This window comes from Ylistrum balloti, unplaced genomic scaffold, assembly GCF_031769215.1.
Source record: "Ylistrum balloti isolate Yb309-2 unplaced genomic scaffold, AGI_CSIRO_Ybal_v1 Utg371012, whole genome shotgun sequence".
NCBI classification, from domain to species: Eukaryota; Metazoa; Mollusca; class Bivalvia; order Pectinida; family Pectinidae; genus Ylistrum; species Ylistrum balloti.
This window is the reverse complement of record NW_026782563.1, coordinates 692,598-716,541: the sequence shown is the minus strand read 5'-3', so window position 1 is coordinate 716,541 and position 23,944 is coordinate 692,598. Positions and strand designations below refer to the sequence as shown.

The 23,944-nt window shown below is 33.3% G+C and overlaps 1 pseudogene; it reads left to right on the top strand.

Moving 5' to 3' along the window:
• The first annotated feature begins 2,050 nt into the window (after positions 1-2,050).
• LOC132560088 (kynurenine/alpha-aminoadipate aminotransferase, mitochondrial-like) lies at positions 2,051-23,781 on the top strand (annotated as a pseudogene).
• Positions 23,782-23,944: the final 163 nt, after the last annotated feature.

The window sequence follows — 23,944 nt, the reverse complement described above, 5'->3', positions numbered from 1 at the left end:
GGTTTGGTATTGAGTAAAATGTATTTTGAATGTTGAATTAATGAATTGAATAAAATTTGAGAAAAAAGAAGACTATTGGCGATTTTCTTATTTAAAAAAAGTTGTTTTCATCGATATGGAATTTCAGTCATACGAGTACCATCAAGTAATAACACGAAAGTATAATATTATGATATCATAGACACGCGGTGGTCATCAATTATTGTTTAAATACGATTTCTCCCTTCCACCATACACCTATATTTACCAGTATCGCAGTCAGTTGTGCATTACCAGCTCATGAACTGCGACCAGCGTTGGAATATTGCAGGTAGTATAAGCAAACTGGCGTTGTCTTCCTTTATGATAAGATGAACATTGAAAACGGTAAATATAAGCATTTAATTGATTTCAGTTGAAATTCAAGGGTTTACATTCTGTGTATATTATGCCATTAGCGTGCGCTGCTATATAGCTAGGTACCGACATCGCATCAGAGTTTCCTCCCCTAATCAAGTTTGCTACCTCTATATATATATAACATTAAATGTAGATGTCTTAACATATCACATTTAAAGCACGTTTATATAAAATTTAGGTCCGCAGGCAATCATTGTGCATTTACAGACAATACTTACCATCCGTAAATATTGATAAACATACAGACAGACTTCATCGGGAGACTATCTAACTGATGTATAAATATTTAACGATTTTGTTAAGTAAGAGAAAGCAAAACAATGGTATTTCAGACCAGAGAATCAACAACAACAGCAAAAATAAATGAAATTTAAAAACTACACAGACCCCACCATCTCTGTTTTTGAAATGCAACAGTACATTCAAAGAAATATATAAAATATAAAGTGTATATATTAATAACAATGGTATCAGAAGTTGTTTTTATATTGGATCTGAAATGTACAGATGAAGAATAGAAAGAAACAAACCGAGATTAGTGTTTCATTTCTAAGGCTATTCGTTACATTGACGATTAGGGTGATAAGGTAACTAAAACTGTCAAAGCAAGGAACTTTTTCTAAGGCAGTATTACTACAATATCTAAATATGTTTCATCAGTGGCAAAAAAAGAACAATGCGGAAAAAGGAAATACATGTTAACGTGCTATGTCGTGTTCTGGTTGTGTCTACCTGTTTCAATACGGAGTAAGTAATACAGTAGATCAGGTGAAAATTTGGAATAGATCTTAATACTGCCATGAAATGACATTAAATATGCTCTGACATGAATGTGAATATTCATGTCAGGCCAGTTTGACTTTACATTGAGTATATTGGCCAATCCTACATCATCTGTTAAGTTTCACAATCTCTCTGCCACACTTATAATTATTGTTATTGTCATATCATTCGACTTCAGCGATGGTAAGTCAGGTCTTCTTTATTTTATCGATTTTTTCTTATAACAATATATATAGTTAATGTTGTATAAATTTCTATTTCGGCTGTTACTTTTTATTGTTTTGGAAGACTTAACGAATGTTCATGATAAGATTTATATCCAAATTTTATCAAACTCGGATTTTATAGAAATAAAAATTTCGGAATTTTTTGAAAATCCAAACAAAATTGGCGACGTTTGAAGTTCATAGCTTTAGCATTTGAAGCATCAAGAATTAAGAAAAGGATGAAGGAAAAGTGAAAGTTATAGTGTCCTATTCAAAAGGACAGAGGACTCTTCCTTTGGGTGAAGTACTCTACTAAATCAAATGGTCCTTTTACTTGATATTTGATTCTAATTACTAAATGCTACAGTGTTACTTGAGAATTACTTCCAATGAATTCTATATGTTCATCGGATTATGCATAGTGTGAGTAACAAATGAACTTCACTTTTTGTCACCTGACATTCTTTATCTATAATCTATGTATCTATGTTAGCAATTCATTTGCACATATGTGTAGTCATACAGCTATCGATAATGATTTACCACCAGGATTTTTCATTAGTAGTTCATTTCATGTTTAAAAACTTGTTACTGAAGAATGATCTCATTTTTTTTTCAATTTCGCTTAGGATTCTTTGCATATAACTAGCTCTTACATCAAGATGAATTATCAGAGATTCCAGAATCCAGCCTGTATCGCGAGGAAATCGTCTCCGCTCAGGGAATTACGTAAGCATTTTTTCAATATTCATAGTACTGTCAGTATATTTTATTTCGTCGGGTAAAAACATTTTATATTCATAAAGAATTGGAATTTCGAATTGGAAAATTTGTGTGCTCACTTCCTAGATATCCAACCACTCTCTTACCTGTGACGAAACACGTTAATCATCGACGTAGATCGATAGTTTGAAGCATCTAGTTCCACAAAAGTACGCCTCAATGATTAAATGTTGGCCACATTCTAAAATCATATAATGGGGTTAATAATAACGAATTTCCATAAATTTGTTATTCTTCTCCCCTAATCTCGGAGGACCGTTCTACTATGCATTGAATTTCACGTTTTCTAATTTCAAAAAATGTATTAAATTGTAGAAATGTATTGTAATTACACTTATGGTCGTTACAAACGAAATAGGCTTGTAGTCAAGAACATCATGCCCTAGAAGAGTAGTTATGAGTTTATTTAAACTTAAATAAATTATTCCTTATCGGCAGCGTAGTATATCAGGTGGAACAGCCATTTAAGTCGTCGCCATTTCCATCCCCACAAAAGTGACGTTATATTGTTCATGCTCTGGATAGCGATTATTGTATTTTAAATCACAAATTTTCTGATAAGTGTATATGGTAACATTGCCATTCGATATCAAAAATTGTAAATTTCTACTCAAGTTGAACTCAATGAAACTACCTAATTTAGCTGGTTTCATATGTCCATGAATCTGACCACATTAGCATTGGTTCTGGGCGTATGAATACATTATTTTCTGTAAAGGGAGAGAACATGTTTGATGATCAACTTTATTAAAAGTAATCCAATTTGCTCTGGAATTTCAGAATATAAATTGGTAAAGATAATTTATATGTATAACGATCATTGCATATCAAAATAGGACGTGGTAACTTTTTTGGAAGAACGGATTTATTTTTGCATGCTTTGATATCTGCTTGATACAAATGTTGTCCTCGGCTAAAATATACAACATGCAGCAAGCAATTTTTTCCATAAGCTTCTCCTGCCTAAAACTTAAAATCTTGAACAAGACCAAGAACGCCCACTGAGCGATTCTGATACAGAACTGTTCTTAGCTAAGTTCTTGCTGTCTTGGTTACATACTGTGAAAGGTTACAGCACACTGTGACAATTTAAAAATGGCTGCCACCCAGTTCGAAGTGAAGTGGGAGAAGACCGTATTACACGCTGTAGACGTTTTATATATTCACACACACACACACACACACACACACACACACACACAAATGATTACACGAATTATGTTGTCGTGTACTTTTTGCCTCAGTAATAATTGTTGATCATTCACTAGTCTTAACATGTTATACTATAGTTTTTGCTAATTCTATTAGACTTGCACAAGTTCTTGTAACTGTCTTACATTTGCTCAAAATATTGAAAAAATCTTTGCTTTGTCTGCATTCATGGGGTGATGATTTTAGATGCTCTTGAGAAAAATTCAACATAAACTGTAGTACATGTTGAATTCGTCTCAAGAGTCACTTAATTCATCACCATATGAAATCCAACGAAGCAAGATTCAATGCTAATTACCATTGATAATTTGATTATCGAAATACGTTACAGCTGCGAAGATGAGTACCAGGCCTAATGCAATCAGCATGGCAGGAGGCTTACCAGATCCAGAAACATTCCCGTTCCTCGAAGCATCGATTAAACTAAGGTAAAAGTTGACGTTTGAATTAAATGAAGAAAAAAATTGTCTCAAGTTACCAAGTCTTTTGTTGATAAATAAAATCTGATAATAATGTAAATTAATCATCTCGTCTTTTTTGTACTTTTCAACCAGCTAAACCCTTAAAATGATGTCATATTCAAAAGAACATTTTTGACATTAGCAGTACTGGTAAATGCATTGAATCACATTGTTTATTTTGTACTAAAATGTAAGATTTCTGAAGATAACTATCCACACTAGCTTTTCATAAACATTCTAAACGGTTATGATTGTGCAGGGATGGTTCTGAGCTGCAGATAGACCGAGATGATATGAAATTTTGTATGCAGTACACTGATGCAGCTGGGTAAGAGTGTGTCATCACATAAATAAAAACAAATACGTATGTTCAGAGTGACAATACACCTCCGATTAATTGCTGATCTTTAATACTTTGATAGACGTTTCATGTTTTTAATCACAACTCTACATTGTTTTTTCGATGAAGCTGGGTGATATCACGTATTTATTGCAGAGAGAGTACTTCATATTGTGTTAACATCTGTATGACTTTCACTGTGATAGAATGGGCTATACGGCCACCTAAGTTTAAAAATAGACCTTTAGCATCATTGTCAAGTACTAGAAGGGTAATGAAACACCAGCCATCCCCGATACTCTTTGGATTTTCGCTCACTGTCTCCCTTTGCACCCCTGTAACATGTCATGGCCAAATTGAAGGTGCCATGTGCGACATCTTGCGGACAAGACTAAGTTGATCCTTTGATGTACATCAAACGAATCTCGAGGAGGTCGCATAACGGGATGATTTAATGGCTTTGAGGTTTGGTGTCACTCCTTGGTAAATTTCAAGGAGCGTATCGGCCTGTGGTTGGTTTCTCCTGGAACCTGCTATGGACCAATCAAATAACGTTTTTGCCATGATATGTGGCAGGGGCCAGAGTGCCATAGTGAGCTAAACACCTGGAGGATCGAGGTAGAACAGCTGTATGATTCAGTTTCATTCTACTATTTTGCACAGTATTATTTAATTCTAAATTGTGTCTTAAGTGCAAGTCATGTACACATAAGTTTTTTTCTATCCCACTATGGAGGAGAGTTAATGAAGATTAAAATGAAAGCTGTATATTTGAATGACGTATGCGATACACAAAAAGGTTCTCATAATATTGCCTTTCCATTAAATAACATTGTCTACTCAGATTTATTGTGAAAAGTTGTATATGTACTCAAGGGATAAAGAAACTCGAGGTAAACTTTAAAGATGATTCTATGTAAGACGTCGAGTGTAATGTTCAATATTTTTAAGTAAGAATGAAGATCAATCCATACAGAACAAACTGCAAAATCAACGATTTGTGTCTGGTTAGTTAAAAATTGATTAAGGAGTAACTTAAAAGAATTGAAAGAAAGCTCTGTAATCTGAAATCGAGCTGGACTCATAATGGGAGCTGGCTAGACAATACCAGGTATATCCCCTATTCGCTCTCTCCGCAGCCCTGATTCTCCTAGGCATGGGGTTCAGGAGTGAGTTTATCCTCCTCTTTGGGATGTTGGTCCATTCATCTCAGTTGGGCCAGAGTAACAGGGGAGGCTGGCGTCGTCTAACCTATATAACCAGCTGGTCACACAAGTGCTCAATACCAGTGGGTGACTATTGTTGTTTGTGAGAAAGTCGTAATAAATCCTCGGTACATGGGGCCGAGCATTATCCTGCTAGAATGTTAGGTTGTATTGCTGCAATAATTGGATAAGATGGGGTCGAAGAATCTCATCTCTATACCTAGCAGCAGTTAAATTACCCGTTACCACAACCAGTGGTGATTTAACTCCATGTGAGGTTTCTCCCCACACCATAACCGATCCATCCCAAACATATCCGTCTCTACTATGATGCAGTCGGCAAAACGTTCTCCACGATGTCAGTATACACAACGTTGAACGTCTGCTGGAAACATGGTGAACCGGGACTGATCCATCAGTTAACAAGATTCGCCTCCACTGCCTCAATGGAATATTCTGGGGACTTGTGCCGCCACTCAAACCATACGACACTGGCAACGAACTGCAGTAAGAGGTATGCCTACAAATGGGTGACGTGCCGGCAGACCAACTTCCTGCAATCGTTTCCTTCCATTTATTGCGTGAATAGGACGGTCATGAGTACCTGTGGTATGAGGGGCAGAATCAGTGACAGTCAGGTGTCGATTGCGCAAATGCGCGAGACAAAAAAACTGTCCTGACATTGTGACGTCACGCGCGGACGTCCGGACCTAGGTCTGTCAGCAATCCGTCAAGTTTACTTTATACGTGTAGCAAGACAATCAATAGTGCAAATATAGACACCGAAATGTCTGGCAACTTGTATTTCCTTTGACCTTGCATAATCATCGCAATGGCCTGATCCCTCGGAACTTCGGTCAACCGTGCCATTGTTCAATGCTATCAGAAATTAATGATTCTATCGGACAATGATGTGTCTCTATAAAGACTACCTAATGGTATGACGAGCAGTGTAACTCAATGTCACAATACTGCTGTGCACGACATTTTCCGTTTCATGCTTTCCCCGGAAGACATCGTCACGCAATACAATAAATCAACATGTGGTACAGGACCACATGCATTGTATCCTAGAGAGTGGCTTGACTTATTTTCATTGTTTTTGAACAACGCGTTCGGAAGAAATTGCAAGTAGTGTCACCTTGCGTTTCTTTACCCCTTGATTTTATAATAATACTAAAAGGATTAAGTATTCGGAAAGGGTAATATTTCAAATACCGTTTTTATACCGGTAGCAATGTTTAAAAATGCAATATAACCAATAGAGACAATGGACTCTTTTCTCAACGCAATATTAAAACGTAGACAAGTGAATGGTTTGTTTTGCAAACAGTTTTCTAGCTCTACGTCAGTGGTTTAAGCAACTTCAGATAAGGGTACATAACCCCCCGGCCATGGGGGACCCGAGTCATCCTGGTCAAACAGAAGTCGTTGTCATGAACGGGAGTCAGGACGCATTGTGCAAGGTAATTAGTATAATTGTATGGAATCGATTGTGCAAACTGACATAAAATCACCAACAATTTTGCCTAGAAAGACTTTCCCTTCAAGTTTCCTCTTTTGACTGAGTGGATAGACGGTTTTTAAAACATATTCCATTGGACTTCTCGCATGCATACTGAGAGTTTGGTAAAGAGGTTCAAAACAACATAATTACTTACTTGCTGATTTTCATAAACAAAAATGTTTTTCTTTGTATTTACAGTCCTTGGAAGCTATATTATCAGCTGGAGATAATGTTCTGATAGAAAGCCCGGTATATCCTGGACCCGTCAATGTTGTAAGATAAAAAAATCCTTATATGTGAAAGCAAATAAAACACAGTGTTAATTATATAAATATAATTAGTTCGTTTGAACTTTTAAGTATATGTAACACGTAATGGAAACGTTTCCTATCAAGAGAAAGAGGGACTTGGAATTTAGTTGATGAATTAGTTTTTCACCAAGCTATAACGGAAATCTTAATTAAGATAGATAGAAAAAATATAGTTCTGGTAAAATGTATTATCAAGCACTTCAACTCAAATACATTAAGGATTTATGACGACTATTAATAATTTGTTATGATATCTTAAGATATAATATGTTTCCATAAAATTGCAAAATAAAAACCTGTTGTGTAGGCTATTATTGGTTCCATATATAATGAAACAGGGATTGCTCATTAGACTTTACTTTTCATGTTTGAAGATGTAAATGGGGCTAAAACAAGGTCAAGGTCAAGGTCCTTTAGTAGTTTTTTTCCAACAAATTGAGGTCTTAAGTGACCTATTGCGATTGTATTTGGTCCGTTGTCGAGCACCATACGTAGACCGTAAATAATGAACAAAAAATCTCTGAACCAATTTTAATGAAATTTTGCAGAAAACGTTTATGACCAGAAATATGGTGGCCATCATTTAAACATTGTTAGAATCATAGGTAAAAGATTACAATATGCTCATATGCACACATCGACTTGGTTAACTCTCAGAAGCTGAGCACATATATTGGAATCAAATGCACTGTAGTGCAAGATTTCACATTTCTCCCTGGCTTGAGGGTATATTTTACTATAGTTTGTATGGGGAATTAACATTTTTGAGCTTAAATTTATTTCATTTCCAATGGAAAACGTATCAAAAAGAGATGCTAGTTGATGTTATGTACATTTTACATGTTAACAAGATAATTTTTAGGATATATGGTAGAACGACGAAAACGTCAATTTTATAGAAATCAGGTAACCATAATGTCGATTGTGCCGCTGAGAACTGTAAACTATTTTACTTTGGCGAAATAAGATTTTGGCGCCACTATCATATAAGTGTAATGAATGATAAATCCCCTTCATAACTTTTATAATATTTTTGTGCGTTGTAAATGACATTAATGAACTGCAAATATCATATATTAGCTATTTTTCGGCGCTAAAACAAGATTACTGCTACATTATGTACAGCAGCAGTCGTGACAAATTGTGAAACTCTGGGATCTTGAAAATTGCATTGTGGTTAAAATGTTTTTTGAACGGGTATTCAATATGTTCAGATGAAACCAATGGGCTGCAATATGATACCCGTTGAGTCAGATGCAGACGGTCTGAATCCGGACAACCTACGTCATATCCTGTCACGATGGAGTCCCGCCGACGCCAAGGACCCTAAAAGTGACATCCCTAAGGTTCTGTACTGTGTACCTTCGGGGGGAAATCCAACTGGATCTGGTTTGACCTTAAAGAGGAAACAAGAAATCTATAAGTTGGCACAAGAATATGACATCATGATTCTGGAAGATGACCCTTACTATTTCATACAATTCACCGAGGTAAATATCTTTAACTGATGTAAATCTGCTTGTTTTCTACCAATATATATAATGGCTTAAATATGTGCTTCAATTTCGTCCATTTAAAGACTGATTGGTACGAAGAAAAAATAACAGATATCCATAGCTTTTCACGATGTATTTTTTAAACATGAGTTGCTGGCATTAAAGGAAAATTGCAATACTCAAACTTTGATCGGAACGTGGTACAATGTCCATCAAAACTATACATATACAAAGGAAACTGAAAATCGATTTTAAGGTTGAAACGATTGGTTCTTCTCTAAACGTGTTATTCTACCATATAACTTTATTGAAATATCATATCTTAAACTAAGATTTTCATATATATATATGGTCATTGAAGTAAAAGCGGCAGTACGGACAAGCGAATTGTCAAATTATCGAGGCAACCTGCCCCTTTATCAAGACACAAACATAACATAAATTACATCACATACATAGAAAATAAAACAAATAAAAACTTATAAATCTAGGTGTCTCGATAATCCCTTCGGCCGATGGACGCCGAATTCCCTTTATAACGGACAGAAAACCATGCGAAATTGTTGTGCCACATTCTTGAAAAACATAATAAGAAAATTTATTGTTCAAAAGTACAAAATATAAGTGTAACTACAAAAGTAATTTGATAAAAAATCAATAGTTTAACACACACACACACCTCATAAAATTAAAATTTCTACTTCCGGACTAGAGTTAATAAACGGCGCCAATCTCAAATAGGAAAGAAAACAGAATTAGTAAGTTTAATGTTTAAAAAAAATGGAAGGAATAATTGGGTGATACTATACTCAGTGGAAGCTTGAGGTGTACCGGCTGCCAGGTATGTACGACCGGACCTGTATGTAGTAGCAAGATCATCTCTCGTTCATGCCAAGTGGGTAGCAGGTTTGGAGTTGGTTGATCCAGTGTCGTTTCTTTTATATGTATATTAGCCTTTCTTATTTTGAATTATTTCTTGACAGCCTTTAGTACCAAGTTTCCTGTCACTGGACGTGGACGGCAGAGTGATGCGGTTTGACTCTTTATCAAAAGTCATATCACCAGGGTAAGTGATATTTATATCATCGAACTATCCGTCGCGAGAAATTAATCAATACATAGAAAAAAAATCGTATTTTTAATTAATATTCAACAAATCTGTTTCGGACAGAAAAATACTTCCTTTTACCATAACTTTGTCACAATTAAAGGCAAAGAAGTTGTATTAACAAAGAATTTCCTACAAAAATAAAAATAATGTTAATTGCATCTGAAAATTAAATTATATAGAAACAAGGGAGACAATGATTCCGCAAAATGATATAACTACTTTTATTTTATACGAATATTTTCCAGAGCGAGACTAGGATTGCTGACGGGTCCAAAACCTATGGTTGATAAAATCATATATCAAGTCATGTCCTCAACTATGCATGCGAGTGGCATCTCACAGGTAAGTACGTCATAACAGGAATTGTCAGTAGCAATCAATTCCACCACTCACGTCGTATATAGCCCTAGCATTAATATTTTTGCGATATTTTTAGATAAGCAGAATAAACCATGGTTTTTTCTTTCACATAAACCAACACACTAAATTTCATAAACCAACACACTAAATTACATAAACCAAACCAACACACTAAATTACATAAACCAACACACTAAATTACATAAACCAACACACTAAATTACATAAACCAACACACTAAATTACATAAACCAACACACTACATTACATAAACCAACACACTAAATTACATACACCAACACACTAAATTACATAAACCAACACACTAAATTACATACACCAACACACTAAATTACATAAACCAACACGCTAAATCACATAAACCAACACACTAAATTACATAAACCAACACACACTAAATTACATAAACCAACAACACACTAAATTACACCAACACACTAAATACATAAACAAACACACTAAATTACATAAACCAACACACTAAATTACATAAACCAACACACTAAATTACATAAACCAACACACTAAATTACATAAACCAACACACTAAATTACATAAACCAACACACTAAATTACATACACCAACACACTAAATTACATAAACCAACACACTAAATTACATAAACCAACACACTAAATTACATAAACCAACACGCTAAATTACCCACACACTAAATTACATAAACCAACACACTAAATTACATAAACCAACACACTAAATCACATAAACCAACACACTAAATTACATAAACCAACACACTAAATTACATAAACCAACACACTAAATAAACACATAAACCAACACTCTAAATTACATAAACCAACACACTAAATTACATAAACCAACACACTAAATTACATAAACCAACACACTAAATTACATAAACCAACACACTAAATTACATAAACCAACACACTAAATTACATAAACCAACACACTAAATTACATAAACCAACACACTAAATTACATAAACCAACACACTAAATTACATAAACCAACACACAAAATTACATAAACCAACACACTAAATTACATAAACCAACACACTAAATTACATAAACCAACACACTACATAACATAAACCAACACACTAAATTACATAAACCAACACACTAAATTACATAAACCAACACACTAAATTACATAAACCAACACACTAAATTACATAAACCAACACAAATTACATAAACCAACACTAAATTACATAAACCAACACGCTAAATTACATAAACCAACACACTAAATTACATAAACCAACACACTAAATTACATAAACCAACACACTAAATTACATAAACCAACACACTAAATTACATAAACCAACACACTAAATTACATAAACTAACACACTAAATCACATAAACCAACACACTAAATTACATAAACCAACACACTAAATTACATAAACCAACACACTAAATTACATAAACCAAACCAACACACTAAATTACATAAACCAACACACTAAATTACATAAACCAAACAAAACACTAAATTACAAAAACCAACACACTAAATTACAACACACTAAATTACATAAACCAACACACTAAATTACATAAACCAACACACTAAATTACATAAACCAACACACTACCAACACACACTAAATTACATAAACCAACACACTAAATTACATAAACCAACACACTAAATTACATACACCAACACACTAAATTACATAAACCAACACGCTAAATCACATAAACCAACACACTAAATTACATAAACCAACACACTAAATCACATAAACCAACACACTAAATTACATAAACCAACACACTAAATTACATAAACCAACACACTAAATTACATAAACCAACACACTAAATTACATAAACCAACACACTAAATTACATAAACCAACACACTAAATTACATAAACCAAACCAACACACTAAATTACATAAACCAACACACTAAATTACATAAACCAACACACTAAATTACATAAACCAACACGCTAAATTACATAAACCAACACACTAAATTACATAAACCAACACACTAAATTACATAAACCAACACACTAATAAACCAACACACTAAATTACATAAACCAACACACTAAATTACATAAACCAACACACTAAATTACATAAACCAACACACTAAATTACATAAACCAACACACTAAATTACATAAACCAACACACTAAATTACATAAACCAACACACTAAATTACATAAACCAACACACTAAATTACATAAACCAACACACTAAATTACATAAACCAACACACTAAATTACATAAACCAACACACTAAATTACATAAACCAACACACTAAATTACATAAACCAACACACTAAATTACATAAACCAAACCAACACACTAAATTACATAAACCAACACACTAAATTACATAAACCAACACACTAAATTACATAAACCAACACACTAAATTACATAAACCAACACACTAAATTACATAAACCAACACACTAAATTACATAAACCAACACACTAAATTACATAAACCAACACACTAAATTACATAAACCAACACACTAAATTACATAAACCAACACACTACATCACATAAACCAACACACTAAATTACATAAACCAACACACTAAATTACATAAACCAACACACTAAATTACATAAACCAACACACTAAATTACATAAACCAACACACTAAATTACATAAACCAACACACTAAATCACATAAACCAACACACTAAATTACATAAACCAAACCAACACACTAAATTACATAAACCAACACACTAAATTACATAAACCAACACACTAAATTACATAAACCAACACACTAAATTACATAAACCAACACACTAAATTACATAAACCAACACACTAAATTACATAAACCAACACACTAAATAACATAAACCAACACACTAAATTACATAAACCAACACACTAAATTACATAAACCAACACACTAAATTACATAAACCAACACACTAAATTCATAAACCAACACACACACTAAATTACATAAACCAACACACTAAATTACATAAACCAACACACTAATAAACCAACACACTAAATTACATAAACCAACACACTAAATTACATAAACCAACACACTAAATTACATAAACCAACACACTAAATTACATAAACCAACACACTAAATTACATAAACCAACACACTAAATTACATAAACCAACACACTAAATTACATAAACCAACACACTAAATCACATAAACCAACACACTAAATCACATAAACCAACACGCTAAATTACATAAACCAACACACTAAATTACATAAACCAACACACTAAATTACATAAACCAACACACTAAATTACATAAACCAACACACTAAATTACCAACACACTAAATTACATAAACCAACACACTAAATTACATAAACCAACACACTAAATTACATAAACCAACACACTAAATTACATAAACCAACACAATAAATTACATAAACCAACACACTAAATTACATAAACCAACACACTAAATCACATAAACCAACACACTAAATTACATAAACCAACACACTAAATTACATAAACCAACACACTAAATTACATAAACCAACACACTAAATTACATAAACCAACACACTAAATTACATAAACCAACACACTAAATAACATAAACCAACACACTAAATTACGTACACCAACACACTAAATTACATAAACCAACACACTAAATTACATAAACCAACACACTAAATTACATAAACCAACACACTAAATTACATAAACCAACACACTAAATTACATAAACCAACACACTAAATTACATAAACCAACACACTAAATGCTACATAAACCAACACACTAAATTGGGGTGTGGGGTGACACACTAAATTAATAAAACACAACAAGTAAATAGTAACGTAGTACTTGAATAACTTTGACACCACTATTTTTATGTCTGATTAATAGCTCTGAGTAAATGAAAAGGCTGCATGCCGTTAGAAAGGATTTTGTCTACCATGAAAACCATTGAATGATAATTTTCATGCACATAATAATCCGACGCGTTTAAAATGTTGCCTTTCCCCCTCGGAGTCACAGTTGACTGGTGTCACCTTATCTCAACTCAGAATTTTGGAATCAAACACTTAAAGTGGCAACAGAAAACTATGTTTGCTGGTTAAAATTTGGATTTATTAGAATAGGGTTAAACCGGCGCTATGTTATGATCCTAATGTCATTACAAATGTCCTTTTTTGTTGGCTTCACTAAGTGTTGCAAGTAAAACTCAATTTACGATTGCAAAATTACGACATACTGCCTGAAAACGCCGAAAACAACAAACGGAGATAACGGATGGTTCTAACTGGGGCTTTATAGGACGTGCCATGCATGATACCTCTGATGCAGGGATGAAACAGTGTCGTATTCTCTGTTCGCACGATTCTTTTGGTTCTCACTGCAGATGTGAAATCTGGTACACAATGTTTGAAATGGTGCAAACATGTAGTGTGCCAAAATATGTCTGAGGGCCTGAAATCTATTTGATCTGGTTAAACATCTTGAAGTTAAGGTAAGACAAGTTAGGGAAAATAAATCAATTTTCAATATCAATCAGAAATGTACTTAAAATGTTTCGTTCACGCTGTACTACGGTAACACTGATGTATTTGGCGAGCCTTGCAGAGCAAATTGATAAGTGAAAATTAGCTTTAAAATGCCAAGAGCGTTGCTAAAATGTAAATGGATTTATTCATCCGCTGTGAACTTGATGTACTGTATTTTCTCAGTGAAGATAATATCAGATGGATTTTATCAAATTTGTTTACTATCATCATATATATTAGTCTCTTGTATTAATCTGCATTTTGTACATTGTTGCTTGAAATTCTTCATCAATATGTTACTGAAATAGTTTTTGGAAATTTCTACTGTACATGCATTGTGTAAAATTCGATCTTGATATCTAACTTGAAGGATATTTTTTGACATATGAACTTTCTGCAATGAACAACAAACCACTGAATATTACAACATCCCTATAATCAATATCTATCATAGTTATTCTTTGTTGTACTTTTGTTTTCAAAAAAAAAATTCATCGATAACAAGATTAAAAACTGTATATAACTTTGCGCAATCTTTGTTTGGTGTTGTGATTTAGAACTTCCATATATGTGAACACGGTTTTTGATTTCATGTGAACATTCATCTTTGGTGTCTCTGTCCTAAAACTCCTTTGTTGTTTAATATCGTAGTATCGCTTTTCTTCAATTCCTAAACGTTTAGCGAGTTTTGCTACCTACATCTTTTGTCGAAATGAGATTTTCTCCCCAAATAAAATGGACAAGTAAAGGAAAGCAAATACAGGATGCAAAACACATCATTCAGTGAGGAAAGGGAGGTAATCCATGGGTTGTATCTAGAAATACTATATAAGAACTAAACGTCCATATGTTTTTGTTGAATTCGTTATTGCTATATTCATTTTATTCTTAATTTTTTCCCCCCTTCTGTGTATTTTGTGCAAAATGTAAACTGTATCGGGGATATTTGCACTGCGCACTACAATTTTTGCGAAAATGATGACATATTCCTTCCTAAAGGAGAACAATTTGTGTTCTTTGATGATACATAGGTTCTCTATAAGTGAGGAGCAACAACAGTAATCGACATGTATGAAAATGACATTAATTCTGGTCGTGATCAATAAACAAAGAAATGTAACTGATTAAAATACGAGATATTGTATAAATTCACGAGACGTGTGTTCTGTATTACTTCATTTCAGACAACAACAGTAACACATCATTAAGATTTTGGTCACATTAATAAGAAGAGTGAGCTGACAAAATATTCCATATTTAGACGGTAACTAGATAGAGACAACAAAAAAGTGGTGATTTGCAGAAGTGCAGTGATTTGCCTGGTACAAGTGGCAGGAGTGTGATATTTAAGGAGATATAGGCCTTACATATAGTGTTAACAAAATTATTGTGGTTCATGTACCTTGGTAAACCCAACATGGAATCGTCATCCTACAGTTACGCCCGTGATATTTGATAACCACAGATCTGATAGTTACATGAGTTTAAATACGATGAAAGTACACAATTATGATAATTTATATAAGCATGTTATATAAATGGTATTAAGTAATATTAGGCTCGTATCAAATCATGAAACATAAAAGAAATACAACAGAAACTGGAGAAAACATGGAATTATCTGTTCGATTGTCAGGTGACACAATGGAAGCGCGCACTTGACTTTTGGTTTTCGCACATACGGGAAAAAACAGTGATTGATAAATTTTAAACGTGAAAGCATCTAACGATGATTATTTATGCAAATGAAATGCACGGGTAAATAGCACACATTACATATGCTTCCCTGTTGATCAGCACTGAATTGTACCTTCCGTACTATTTGCATGATCGAAAGTAGTAGTTTAACATGAGATCTTTGTGATCCAATGGATCTATCTTCCTCTTTACATCTCTACCGTTTGGCTCTATTCCAAAGCATATCAAGGTTATCAAATGGTCGTTCGTTCACCCTGTTTGTCTTCCAGGATGGAGTAGGATGTACAAGGACTGATTATCTCGTCGTCTATGTAATATAACCAGGTGTTGTTATACACCTGTTGAAATAAACAAAAACAAATAAAACGTATCCCCATGGTGGATCGTGATTTATGAGTTCCTCGAAACTGAATAATCATTCAGTAGATATGTACAGATACATATGTGTAGTGAAAACATTTATATTAACTTTCGATGAATATAACTTGTTCTCTTGTTCATGTTCTTCATTGTCAGTATTATTGATCGTGTGATCGAACACATGATATATATATGGTACTTACTTTCAACTTATGTCGCTTAGCTCAATGAAATATATCCACCTAAGCGTTGAGACTTTGACTTTATACAATATGAAAATGTTAAACGTTTTTATACCTTTTCTGAATACAATGAGTTAATCACGAATTTCAAATGCATTCGTTTATAGGATGTATTAAATATGAAATAAAACAAAAGATAACACTGAAGTACATAAATATAGTCTTTTGTATTTTTCGATATGTAAATGACCAAAACAAGTACACAAAAAACTGAAGTATTCAGAATATCCTGTTGTTACACTATACAGTTGTAAATATACAGACAGGTGTATTGAGCCATGATAAAAATGGGCTGGGCTGTAATTTGACTTTTATGTATACACGTAACCATTGGTTTTCTATAAAAATGAATATTCATGAAGAATAGCATTATCATTCGAGTGTAGTGCTAAATATAGAAACATTGTCAAAACTATATCAACTACGACGCCTCAGCACATGTTTATTTATGTTGCCCCATTCTAGGCAGCATAATACCCATCTTTGCCTAAGGTAGGATCTTGTATTTCGTTTTGCATAAGTTATCATGCAAACCTATTTTGGTTATATTTGGTTAAATACATTAAAACCTCGAGGCCCCTATATCTGTTTCCTACCTCAATACAAGTCTAGCATGTGTTGGAGAATCAATGTTCACTCTTTCACTTCCGGGTATTCTGAAGGCTCACGGTGATCGACGTTTAGGTTTTAAAAAGATGTTTTTCCTCTCCATTTTATGTATCAATTGCATCTTTTAAAATCCAATGACTGATCATTTCGATTCAAACAGTCTTTTTGCAAGGATTGCTTCATGCCAACATGAATTACGAGAGATTCCAGAACAAGTCAACCTTACTGAGAAGGTCATGTCCACTAAAAGACCTATATAAGTAGAATTCAGCATACAATTTCCTGACAGGTCTCACACAGATTCATATGTTAATGAAAACATCTATATCAAAATAGTCTAAGAACAAGAATAATTGACAACAATAATTTAGGAAACTGAATAGTATCATCAAAACGTCGACATAGCTACAGATCTTACAAAAGTATTCAGAACAAACATTATTTCATTCGATTTCAAATTCTCATAGGAACAAGAATTCTGTCAGCTGGGATAATGACAGCCCGACCTAACGCCATAAGTTTGGCTGGAGGACTACCTGATCCAGGCACGTTCCCTTTTGTAGATGCCACGATTAAATTAAGGTGCGAATTTCAATTTATTTAAGCTTCAATTGATAGGTAAAAAAATAAAATGAAAATAAGAAGTATATGAACATTCAAAGGAAAGGTTAGAATATAACTAATAGGATATGCTTATATACCAAATGTATAAATAGTTGCAAATGTATTGATTAGTACTAATATATACATATTGATATCAATATATACATGAGTATATGTATATACACTTGCTCTTTTATATAAATTTTATATATAAATATATAGTAAACTTCAAATACATTTTTTTTCATATAAAGATACAATCGAACTAATAATGGTTTCAATGTATCTTTAGTAAAGAAATACTTGAAGCAGACAGTAGATATGATTAATTTGCTATTTGTAATTTTGTTACCAATTTCAGTGATATTTTTAATGAACTGTTAATCTGCACGTCAATGTCATGTCAACAACCATTTATCGGTCATTAAAGAAAAATATTGTCACTATTATGCAGAGATGGGTCCAACCTGCATATAGACTCAGACGATATGAAGATATGTCTGCAGTACTCCAATGCCGAAGGGTAAAATTATTTTTCTCTCCTTTCTTCGTAAATACTAGATAAAGTTGTATACTATAAGCTTATAGCACATAAGCTCTTAAAATGAATGATTTTTTTCTATGCTAGCACTCTCATTTAGAGGGATAACAATATATCTCCAGTGTCACTTAACAGTAGATGCCAATGTTAGCCCTCTGTGTTGTAAAATAATTTTCTCTAAGAATTTTGCACGCAGAAAAAGATAATTTTATTCCTGTACTAGCTTTTACAAGAACTTTATATATCTTTTCTTTCTGGAAAGATGACAGTGCAATACAAACTTGAAAATATTAAAATAATCTCCATTCAAGTACTTGTCTATCATTATGATATATTCTAAACAACTATATGAAAAGTTTTCGTCTTATCGAGTTCGTAAAAACCTGGTGATTTGTTTCGGTCGTCTATCTTTGACATATTTTGCTGTAACTCACATGGTCTTATTCTCCTTGTACCTTTTTCATGAGTCTCCATTTTTTATATGTGTTCCTTATTTATTTGAATTTGAGTTTGGATTATGATGATGTATACATGTTGGTATTTCCTAGATTTTTTTAAAAACTATCAATGAATTAAATAAATGTTTGATTGATTGATTGAAAAACTAGTTTTCTAGCTCTGCGTCAGTGGTTTAAGGAGCTACAGAAAATGGTACATAATCCTCCAGCCATGGGGGACTCCACTCATCCGAGTCGAACCGAGATCATTATCACAAGCGGTATCCAGGACGCACTATGTAAGGTGTGTATGTGATAATGGAATAGTAGAATCATTTCCTACGGGAACATTTTTTTCAGTATACAGCCAAAAGCAGATTAAACAAAAATAACGACAAATGATATAAATGTTGATTAGAGAGTAGGAATACAACATTCTTTATTCATATCCATTTTTTAGATTACATATATATTTCCCATTTATATTCCATAATTGTATTATATACTTATTTAACTTCTATTACTTTATTAGATCTTGTATTTATATTATAAAACTTTCGATTTTTTTTTATATCTCTCATTTGTACTTTATATCTATTTACAAAATGGTCTTTGATTTTCTATGATTTTCAAACCATTGAATCCTGATTAATTTGTATTGCATGTAATGCAATGAAGTAATTAGATTGGTGTAGAGCGGATTTCTGGAGAAAAAAAATGGCCAATCACAGACTGATACCCTCCTTTGACGATTACAAAGGAGTTACATACAACGAACTTCAAAGCCAGTACAACATGCCGTTATGTGACCTCAAGATTTGTTTGGTGTACATCAAAGGAACAAACTAGTATTCTCTTCTTCTCGACAAAATGTTGCACACGGAAACTTCAATTTTGCCATGAACTGTTCAAAGGGTGCAGAGAGCGATAATGAGCGTAATTTCTGGAGTATCGAGGATGGTTTCAGGGGTGCAGATTACGATAGTGATCGTAACCCCTGGGGTATCAATGATGAGAGCAGTTATATGGAATACAAATGCAATCTGGACACGGTAGGAATGAAAACCTTAGAATGCAAGGGATGTTTTACAGCAGCAATTGGTATCTAGAACACCAATGGGATATCTGTATATATTAAAGATGATACGTTTGTTTTAATTAATTGATAGTTTAATAGGAAAACACAACTGACGAAGGAATGACTTAGGAAAATAACTATATGGGTTTATTTTCTTTTTAAAAGTTTTATCAAGCAAATTATCTGAAATGATGTTACCTATATCAGTAAGCTAATTCTAAAACTAAAACCAACAAAATTATGTTACTCTTTACAGTCGTTGGAAGCTATGACATCACCTGGAGATAATGTATTGATAGCAAGCCCATCATATCCGGGTCCTGTTAATGTTGTAAGTAATTAAAATTTCTTTCAATGCCCTTAAATAATCATGATAAAAACAATTGAATTAAAGATACGTTATTGAATATCGTGATCACTGAAAATGTTTACAGATGCCTGTATAAATGTTTAAGGTTTTTAAAAACGTGTCCTAAAAAGATAATAATCAATGAATTCTACCTTGTTAAAACAGGTGTCATGATGTTAAGGAAACACTGGAGTTAAAATTACAATGATATTGCAAGTTGATCTAAGACAAAACAGCAACCTACATGTTTCGGAACCCTGTTAGCTTCATACTGTCCAAATAGAGTTTAAGATGATTAAGTACATTATCTCGGAACAAATTTAACCAAAACACATAAAAATATTTCTCCTAATAGATAAAAATACAAAATATGTAAGACTGATATATTTTTTAAATTATGGTGCTGTTAATTTGAAACACTTATCCGTTGTCCTTTTCCAGTTAAAACGTCTTGACTGTAATATTATACCCGTCGAATCCGATACGGATGGCATGAATCCGGACAACCTACGTCAAATCCTGTCACGATGGAGTCCCGCCGACGCCAAAGATCTTAAAAGTGACATCCCCAAAGTTCTGTACTGTGTCCCTGCCGGAGGGAATCCCACTGGATCAAGCTTGACATTAAAAAGAAAGCAAGATATTTATCAGCTGGCTCCTGAGTATGACCTCATGATACTAGAAGATGACCCATACTATTACATACAGTTCAATGAGGTAAAATTATGAGATGTGGTTTTGATAGTTGATATAATCATAACCTCAAGAACTGGACTGGAAGTAAATGAGGTGACACTCGTGAATTGAGCTGAAATGGCACATGTCATTTGCATCTTTGGTAAGTCTTCATTTGCAATCACTTTGATCACATTGCAGCATTGGTCTGTTTGTGATCTGGTGTTTGTTCTTCATGTGTTGATAATGCCTACTATATTTATTGTTTATGTGGTGACTTATGGTATACCTTTTATAACATCTTTGAGACTTTTAATGAGCATCACTTAGTTGTCTTAATGAATGACACTTAACCGTTCGTTTGAAATATACATGTATATATCAGGAACCAGGAATAAATTAAAACGGCAACATACATTATCTCATTGATTGCAGAAAAGATAAAAAAATCGCCTTTAGTACAAATCTTGAATTCGATAATGCAGAGCTCAATGTGACTGCACCATACACATTATATCACTTACTGACCATCATCAAAAATCCTACAGGCATCATTAATTTACAGTGCCAGAATTGGATTTCTCACGGGTCCACAACCCTTGGTACAGAAAATATTATATCAAGTCATGTCTTCAACGTCACAAGCGAGTGGCATTTCACAGGTAACATATGTTCATAATCCCTCTAAATATTAGTATATGTTAAAAGACCTTTCCAATTGATTTAAGAGGAATGCACACATAATCTGAATTCCGTTTATAAGTTATAATGTTGTTACTGTTTACAGTTTGTTTTTATATATTAAACAAGTATTTACGATCAATCAAGGCCCATATCATACACCAGATTTTTTATACCATTGCTTTTCATAATCATGTTGGAATGGAGAAGAATGGTTTTGTCAGCTAGGCTTTTATCTTATTTGTAATTTTGGTTACTATTTCAGATGTTCGTGTTTGCAATGTTAAAGAAATGGGGTCATGAAGGCTTTATAACTCACACAAAATAGATTCGCGACCTGTATCAAAAGAAATGTCAACAGTGCATGAAATATTTGCAGAAACACCTTACAGGTAAAAAGTTCTCCAGATTTGTTGTGTGTTTTGGTCTTTTACATCCTCTCAACGTCTTCGGTATTATCAAAATGATTATTTTGAAAAAGACGATCTCTTCGCTTAAAAAAATCCTATAAATTAAATTTAATACAAAGCTGCTTTATACAACGAAATTGTTGAAAGCAATTAGTAGAGAGAGTTGTAAGGTCTAAATAAAACTCTGTTGTCGTGTAATTGTGACGTCATCGAAAAACTTATTTTCCCGCTAACTCATAACATTATATATAATAAATAACAAATAACGTATATTGAAACCTTGATCTTTTATAAATATAGCCTTTATTTTACAATATATTGTATTTGCTGATATCTCCATCTATGTGGATGACAATGTCGACGACGTACATTGATACTGTTACGGTAGGAAACATTGCTTTAGCCACTTTATTTGATAATGCTTGGTTCATGTCAGACTAAATCATTGTGTATTTAGTATCATTGTCGGTTATATGTGTATGTTTGTACTTTTTACATTGCTTGATCTAACAAATATTGAACTTATTTGTGTGTTGTGGTTTCCATAGGCCTTGCGGAATGGACAAAACCAACAGGAGGAATGTTCATATGGATAAAAATTTTCGGAGTTGCAAACACGTCCGACCTTGTCATAAAGGCTTACTTGAAGGACGCTCTCTTTGTCGCCGGAAATGTCTTTAACATCGATCGGAGTGTTCCATCTCAGTATATCAGAGTGTCCTTTTCTAGCGCCACATTTGAAGAGATGGACCAAGTAAGCGTATTTTACTCAATGAAGCAAATTGCGCCGCTCTCTTAACTGAATTGTTTTTCAGTCTCCTTCGAGACTAAATTTGTGGATGAGGTTATAAAGAGGATGCTAATTGTATATGCCCCATGAATTGTGATATTTTACCTCTAAGCCCCAAACACGATTACCTCAATTTTTTTCTTCTCCATTCTCGATATTAACTTTCTTATTTCTATCGCCTACTGTGTCAGTATATAACAGTTGATGAGATATTTCAAAATGTGCTAATATCCGAAACTTTCAGAATTAACCTGATAGATTAATATCGAATGCAGACAACCATATAAAAACAGAGTTTCGCGAGAGACAACATGATTAGCATCTGGCGAAAAAAAACATAATTAAGAAAACATCTATATTCCTTCTTCATAAAATGTGGTCATGTGATTACAATTTGAGAGTCATATATGAAGCTAAAAGCATGCGGGACTTCTTTTTGTTGGTTTAGAATTATTACATAATAAAAAATAATTTTATAAGTTTTATAATTATGTCTTTTTTGATATTTTCCTTTTCCTTTGTAGGCTTTGTATCGACTGGCAGTGTGTTTAAAGGAAGGGTTATCTGAGAGGACCTAATTTCTCTTAGAATGGGACAAATTGAAGCAATCGTAATACAGTATATGTCTCAATATATTCATATGTTATGTCAACCTTTTTATCTATGATAACTAATAACCAATCGATTTTATATTGAACTTTCTGTTGAATCATATCGCAAGCTAAAACAAGAAAATAACAC